This window comes from Pimephales promelas, chromosome 7 (assembly GCF_988280905.1).
Source record: "Pimephales promelas chromosome 7, fPimPro1.hap1.1, whole genome shotgun sequence".
Classification (NCBI taxonomy): Eukaryota; Metazoa; Chordata; class Actinopteri; order Cypriniformes; family Leuciscidae; genus Pimephales; species Pimephales promelas.
In genome coordinates, this window is record NC_142775.1 from 41512126 (window position 1) to 41520629 (window position 8504).

General features: G+C 44.5%; 1 long non-coding RNA gene across 1 annotated transcript; it reads left to right on the top strand.

Moving 5' to 3' along the window:
• The first annotated feature begins 858 nt into the window (after window positions 1-858).
• Window positions 859-6652, top strand: LOC148978410 (uncharacterized). Its single transcript, XR_016169366.1, has 3 exons — window positions 859-1047; window positions 3197-3263; window positions 6104-6652. It is a non-coding gene; the product is annotated as an uncharacterized LOC148978410 (long non-coding RNA).
• The last annotated feature ends 1852 nt before the right edge of the window (window positions 6653-8504 follow it).

An 8504-nucleotide genomic window follows, 5' to 3' on the forward strand; every position in this document is an offset into this window, starting at 1 on the left:
GTGGAATTTATTTGTACCTCAGAATTATATATATATATATATATATATATATATATATATATATATATATATATATATATATATATATATATATATATATATATATATATTTGAAACAGGTACATAATTACACAACAGAGAATATGTTGTTTATTAAATATATTTTTTTTATTTTCATCACAAAAAATTGCACCACGACCATAAAAACATCAAGAACATTCAGAACAAATCCACAGATAAATTACATGTAATATTTAATCATGAAAGAGATTTAATGATGATAGAATTGAAAAAAAAAAAAAAGATTGTCTGAAAAACAATCTCGTGCAAATATAATCAATACAGGCTATACTTCGCTTTAGCAAAAGAGGAAACAAAGATTTTTCAAACATGTGAATTCTGATGATTATTAAATTAAATAAGACAATATAGCTTATTATAATTGTTCACAAAATACTCATTTAATACCTTACAAAATATAAGATAAATATGTGCAAAAATATACACAATTCCAACGGTAATTTCATGCAAACAATCAACTATAGCAGACGCAATAGGCAAGAAATTGAATATTATTAATATCATACAAATGTTAAAACAAAGAAACTGTTTTTTAAATGTATTTTACTTTTAGAAATATTTCACTCCACTTTAACACATAAAGAAAGAAATAGAAAGTGCAACAAAAAAAAGTATAAAAATGTGAATTCTGGAGAATTAATATAAGTATGCGTTAGAATAACACAGAGATGTAGGGGGGTCTCGGTGATGTTTAAAGGCTCGGCTGTGTACAGTGTGTGTGAGAGCGGAAGTAGTTTGCTGATATGCTAATGAGGACTCGCGCTCGTGATATTTACGTTCCGCGGGAGCGCCCTTCAGCACATGGTTAAAAGCTCCGCGCGTTCGCGCCACTTTTGCGATCTTTACTACGCTTCTGTTGCTCTCGTGCTCGGACGCGTCGCGAGCGTGGCGAGGGTCTACAGGGTTTATTTCTCACGAGTTCGCCGTCCAGTTCCGACAAGATGCCCGGAACGGCCACAGAGAACGGTGAGTGTGTGTGAGAGAGAGTGAAGATGGTGGATTCCCCACTCCAGTGGGTTACTACGCGCGCCTTGCTGACATGAAACCTGTTGTTGCCTCTTTAGACCCGGTTCAGTCCAGAACGCCCGTGTTTAAACGTGTGAACGCTTGATTTATTACATCACGCGGAGAGGAGCAGTTTAGAGTTCGTGCGGCGCGTGCTCGTCCTCCATAGTAGTGGGAATGAGGGAGATTTGAACAGCGTGCGTGAGCTCGCGCCAGTCACCGTTCACGCCGCTAAGCGTTCCGAGCCGTTCCTCCAGAACTCCTCTCGCACGCGCTGAGTGGTTCTGTGTGCTGTGGGAACACTCGTGCTCGAGCAGAACAAAGCAGCAACAGCACATGGGCATCTGCAGGCCGCGCGCTTCGGCGTTAGCATCACTGCTAAAGCTAGCTAGCGTCCAACGACTCGAGCCCTGCACGTGCACATGAACACTTGCGTGAACTACTCTCGCGGGCGCGCTCGTTCACCGCGGTTGTTGTTGAACGGTTTCCCGCGCGCGTGCGTTCTGCTGCTGCATGTGCGGTGGCGCGCACGCGCACACTGGGCCGGTCGCGTTCAAAAACAGAATTTCGAAGCGTTCTCGTAGTCATAAAGGGGTTTGGGCGCTAACGCTGCTAATGGAACTGTTTTGAACACATCAAACCTAAATGTGTTCAATCACGAGCGAGAACGGCTGGGGCTGAACGCCCTTTCCCACCCGCTAGCGTCACATGTGCACACTACACCCGCAGGAGAGCCGAGAACGCTGGAGTTGCGCTTGTGTTCGGGGTGTTTCTGCAACACAACATTGTGCACTGCCAACCATGTTGGCGCGCATCGTGGAGGGGTGTGCAGGGTCTGCGCATGCGCGGAGGAGCACGCGTGTTATGATCAGATCTTCAGTTCTGTTGTTTTCATTAATAAATATACGTGTGGTGAGGCGCGTGGACGTGTGTACCAATATACAGTGACAGACTCTGTCAGGCCTCTTCAGTGTTTTATATGCCACGGATAGATAGACCTCCATCCTTACTTTTATGGTTTTACAAATCAACAAGTTTAAAAACATTTATATATGTATGTATTTTGTAAAGTCCTTGCTTCTTATTTGTTATAGTGCTTTTTACAACAGAGATATAATGAAATAATGCAACAAAGTTTTTTTCCAGAAGAAAGTAGTCTCACAGTCTAGCTCAAGTCAGTGATGCTTCATTCTGTGTCAGTAATTTAGTTTATTTATATAAATGTGCGTGTGTATTTATTGGGGTCGGCCATATATAACCGCTCTGGATAAAACAGTGACCTCATTGTGAGATTTATTTATTTTTTCTTACTCTTTATAATTCTGTAATGTTAGGTGTTTTTTATTTGTGCATTCGATCACTGTTTCTCAAACTTTTCCCCGGACCCTTAGCTCTTCCGTGAGGCCCCTGAGGGTCCTTTGGTCCCTAGACTGTTCAATATTATTGTTGGTTTAACTTAAAGTTGCCTGGTTGCCCTAAAATTGAGTTAATACAATGAAGGAGATTGGTTTAATTATCAGAATCTCAGAATAGTGTTATCTGGACCACATTAATGATCCAATTTGATTTGACAAAACAAAAAATGTTCATAACAAATCATGAGAATTTTGTAACCTTTTTTTGTGCATTTTATCACTGTATTGATGAAGGTTTTTCTCTTAAACTCTTCCGTGAGGCCTCTGGGGGTCCAAGAAACATAATGGTAAAGAATAACTGTAATAAACATGAGTATGGACTTTACAGTGTTTTATATACGATATCCTCCAATCTGACAAGGTTATGTTATGAAACACATTTTATACTGTGAGATTGTTATTTTTGATGGTGACTCTGGTTTTCATCTGCTCTTTATAGTACTGTAAGATGTTATTTATTTTATCCATTTTATTTAGATTAATTTTATCTCTTCTTATCATTTTATTTTTTTTTATCTAAATCTTTCCACGGACCCTTAGCATTTCCTTGTGGCCCCTTTTAAAACTTTTGTCGTAGATTTACAAAGTAGCCAAAAAAAATTCTTTCTCTCTAATAGCTTGTTTCCAAAACATTGTCAATGATAAACTGAATAAAAACAAGGCTGTAATCCCACATCTCTTCCCTCTGATTTCAGGAAGTCCAGCTCCTGGTGTGTGTGGGTCGTTGCGGTGGATCTGTGTCCGGCCCGGCTCCGGCTCCTGGTGTGTGTGGGTCGGTCAGTGTAGGGTCAAAGTGCTTACAGTGCAGGTAGTGAGTTGGTCTACTGCAGTGCAGGCACTTACAGCTCTACTCTGACCCTGCGGCTCCGGCTCTTACAGCTCTGCTCTGACCCTAACTGACGACTCTACTGCGTCTCGGCTCTGACGACTAACTGGCGTGCACTGACGACTCCACTGCGTCTCTGCTCTGACGACTCCACTGCGTCTCGGCACTGACGACTCCACTGCGTGTCGGCTCTGACGACTCCACTGCGCCTCTGCTCTGACGACTCCACTGCGTGTCGGCTCTGACGACTCCACTGCGCCTCTGCTCTGACGACTCCACTGCGCCTCTGCTCTGACGACTCCACTGCGTGTCGGCTCTGACGACTCCACTGCGTCTCTGCTCTGACGACTCCACTGCGTGTCGGCTCTGACGACTCCACTGCGTCTCGGCTCTGACGACTCCACTGCGTCTCTGCTCTGACGACTCCACTGCGTCTCTGCTCTGACGACTAACTGCAGTGCACTGACGACTCCACTGCGTCTCTGCTCTGACGACTCCACTGCGTCTCGGCACTGACGACTCCACTGCGTGTCGGCTCTGACGACTCCACTGCGCCTCTGCTCTGACGACTCCACTGCGTCTCTGCTCTGACGACTCCACTGCGCCTCTGCTCTGACGACTCCACTGCGTGTCGGCTCTGACGACTCCACTGCGTCTCTGCTCTGACGACTCCACTGCGTGTCGGCTCTGACGACTCCACTGCGTCTCGGCTCTGACGACTCCACTGCGTCTCTGCTCTGACGACTCCACTGCGTCTCTGCTCTGACGACTAACTGCAGTGCACTGACGACTCCACTGCGTCTCTGCTCTGACGACTCCACTGCGTCTCGGCACTGACGACTCCACTGCGTGTCGGCTCTGACGACTCCACTGCGCCTCTGCTCTGACGACTCCACTGCGTGTCGGCTCTGACGACTCCACTGCGCCTCTGCTCTGACGACTCCACTGCGCCTCTGCTCTGACGACTCCACTGCGTGTCGGCTCTGACGACTCCACTGCGTCTCTGCTCTGACGACTCCACTGCGTGTCGGCTCTGACGACTCCACTGCGTGTCGGCTCTGACGACTCCACTGCGTCTCTGCTCTGACGACTCCACTGCGTGTCGGCTCTGACGACTCCACTGCGTCTCGGCTCTGACGACTCCACTGCGTCTCTGCTCTGACGACTCCACTGCGTCTCGGCACTGACGACTCCACTGCGTCTCTGCTCTGACGACTCCACTGCGTCTCTGCTCTGACGACTCCACTGCGTCTCGGCTCTGACGACTCCACTGCGTCTCTGCTCTGACGACTAACTGCAGTGCACTGACGACTCCACTGCGTCTCTGCTCTGACGACTCCACTGCGTCTCGGCACTGACGACTCCACTGCGTGTCGGCTCTGACGACTCCACTGCGCCTCTGCTCTGACGACTCCACTGCGTCTCTGCTCTGACGACTAACTGCAGTGCTCTGACGACTCCACTGCGTGTCGGCTCTGACGACTCCACTGCGTCTCTGCTCTGACGACTCCACTGCGTGTCGGCTCTGACGACTCCACTGCGTCTCGGCACTGACGACTCCACTGCGTCTCTGCTCTGACGACTCCACTGCGTCTCGGCACTGACGACTCCACTGCGTGTCGGCTCTGACGACTCCACTGCGCCTCTGCTCTGACGACTCCACTGCGTCTCTGCTCTGACGACTAACTGCAGTGCTCTGACGACTCCACTGCGTGTCGGCTCTGACGACTCCACTGCGTGTCGGCTCTGACGACTCCACTGCGTCTCGGCACTGACGACTCCACTGCGTCTCTGCTCTGACGACTCCACTGCGTCTCGGCACTGACGACTCCACTGCGTCTCGGCTCTGACGACTCCACTGCGTCTCTGCTCTGACGACTCCACTGCGTCTCGGCACTGACGACTCCACTGCGTCTCTGCTCTGACGACTCCACTGCGTCTCGGCACTGACGACTCCACTGCGTCTCTGCTCTGACGACTCCACTGCGTCTCGGCACTGACGACTCCACTGCGTCTCTGCTCTGACGACTCCACTGCGTCTCTGCTCTGACGACTCCGGCTCTGGCTTGTGCTAAGGTGCATTTAGTGCAGATAGTGGAGTAGACCAGCACCTACTGCCCTAAGTGCCCCTTCTGGCACAAGGGTGAGCGAACCCTGACCTCTGCTGCTCCCCCGCTGCGGCTCATGTAGGGTTGGGTATCGGTTTAACTTAAATGACTCTGATAGTTTCAAATGTTATCCAGTCAAGAACAGTGAATTTCTGTCTTCTGTTGTGTGATTGGTGGCAGGAATATTAGTGCTGTCACTTTAAGAGCTGCACGGCTCCAATAAACTGATACAAATCTCTCGTGCCTGATTGGTTTAGTCATTTTGAGATGGTCACATAGGAATCAGTATTTTAGTTTTACATCAAGTCTCCGATCCCCAACCCTAGTCCTGCGGATCTCTGCTAGTTTTGCCTGGTTGCACTACAAGAAATATTGAGTTGTGCAAATCTATGCAAAACTGATGGTGGCCTGCTCCCCGTCTCCCCAGCGCTTCTGCTCGTGTGTGTGTGTGTGTGTGTGTGTGTGTGTGCGTGTGTGTGTGTGTGTGTGTGTGCGTGTGTGTGCTCCAGCAGTATTAAAGTGCTTATAGTGCAGGTAGTGTACTGAATCTCTCATCTACTGCAGTGTGAGCACTTCTAGTACTTCTAGACGCAAGCGCCGCTCCTAACGCTGTGTGTGTGTGTGTGTGTGTGTGTGTGTGTGTGTGTGTGTTTCTCTGCACTGGTTAGTTTTGCTGGTTTGCTGTCAGCGTTCCTACCATGGCTGTGCAAATCCATGCAAAACTGATCATAGCAGAGCAAGTCTCCGCTTCCCAGTGTCCCTCTCTGCTCTGGATCCGCTTCCCAGTGTCCCAGCGAGTCTCCTCTTCCCAGCACCGGATCCCAGTGTCCCTCTCTGCTCCGGCTGGGATCGGCAGCAATGCTCCGGCTGGAAGTATTGCACTTGTCCCGGCCTGTGAAGAGATCAGGAATACTTCAGCTCCGCACACACACTCACACACACACTCACACACACTCACACACACTTGTTGCTGGAGTTTCATCTCAATGTAAATGTTAAAGTGTGTTTGTATTTCAATAATTCAAGCTACTGGGTTTTCCGGTTCACCAATTTCAATGACTGTGACAAAGGGTTATTACATACTTACTGCTTTATGTTGTGTTTATTGAATATGGTATTGATTAATTAAAACAGTGTTATTGGTTAATGAGGTTTATCAGGTGTAGTGCTGTGCAACGATTAATCCCATCCAAAATAAAAGTTTGTTTTTGTATAATATGTGTGGTTTATTTTGTAAGTTGAATTACATTTGTTTTGTGTTCAGTTATTCAAGTACGATTGTATGGACATTTTTTTTTTTTTGCATGTTTTCTGAAGCAACTATTGTGTGTTTTTAAGATTGTTGGTAAAACTCATGTTTTTTTATTTTGATGTGACTTTCATTCTGAACAGTAGATGGAGATGTTTGAGTTTCACTGCTCGTCTTCAGGGAGAACATCAGCACAAACACACACTACTGTAAAAAATGCAATGTGTGTCTGTTATTAATTTTTATTTCGTGTTTGTGCTCGATGAGCTTAAACTCTATTCTCCACACGAGCGGTGAAACTCAAACCTGCGTTTATTAGGCAGGCCTTTTCTGTCAAGTTGCATTAATATTAGCTATTATTATTAACTATTACATTTTTTGCTGTATCATGGATTGATTTCGCCTTAGATTTATATATTTTCAAGATTATTACAAAATGTCTTAAAGGGAAACAATGCGCTCACTTGTTTATTTATTGTGTGGTCTCGTTTTATAAAGTGTCTGTTTTACAATCACTTTTGAACATGTTCAAAATCATAATCGAACAATCTTTGTGCGCTGTGGAAATATTTAATTACATTTAGAATAGGTGTAATAAAATTCTAGTTGAATTTATCAGCAAGACTTCATCAAGGACTCATTAAACTGATCAAAGGTGACAGTGAAGACATTATAATGGTACAAAATACTCTATTTCAGATAAATGCTGTTATTTTCAACTTTCTATTCATCAGAATCCTGCTATTAAAATGTAAATAACTGTTTTTAACACTGATAATAATCATAAATGTTTGTTCAGCATCAGATCCTCATATTAGAGTGATTTCTGAAAGATCATGTGACACTGAAGACTGGAGTAATGATGATAAATTCAGCTTTGATCACAGGAATAAATTTCACTTTACTGTATATTCACATAGAGAACAGTTGATTTACATTATAATAATATTTCACTGTTTTACTGTACTGAACCTATAATAAAAAGCTTATTGGTTCCAAACTTGTCTGCTGGTGTGTGAATAAAATGTTAGACTCAGTCACCGTTCAAATAAAGATCGTGTTTTTTTTAATTAATTAAGAAATGACCAAAATATGGGTAAATTATAAATAATTGTGACAATTGACAAAGTATGATTTTTTTAAATCGAATTAAAATTCAAACAGAAATTAGAAAATACTGTTTTATTTTGTGAAAAAGTTTTTTTTTTTTTTTAAACATGACAAATAAGAACCAATCATCAATCTCCAGGAAGTGACATCATTTTGGAGGGAAAGCAGCAGCACAAACACAAGTCAATGGATTGAATGAGTTATAAGTTAAGTTATTAGTTGATTAGTTCAAGTTATTAATGTCAACATTTGATATGTCAACATGTGTGATAATGATTGACAGCTGTCAGCCTGATTGACAGATGATCAGATCCCTTCAGTTAAGCGTTGGTTTGTTCATATTATCATTATTGCACATTTTCTACTATAACCGCTTATGATGTATGAATGGATCAGTCATTATGTTGACTTGATAACAACTAATGTTAACCTGGGTACTTGTTGATATTGATAACACAATACCTGGGTAATTGTTGATAACACATAGCCGTACTAATATCCCACATGTGTGAATACCCGAGGCCAGCAGATGGCGATCTCTACACAGTCAAGGTCTGGGCAAACTTTACTTTTACTGTTTATTTTTCGCTGTTGTATTGATTTCAACACAGATATTTTGGAGAACTAGGCCTGTGTGTGATGATATAGGCTAATGAGGATGAATTAACCCTTCAGTACTCTGTTTCGAAGTCGTAGATGTGTTTCCTGAG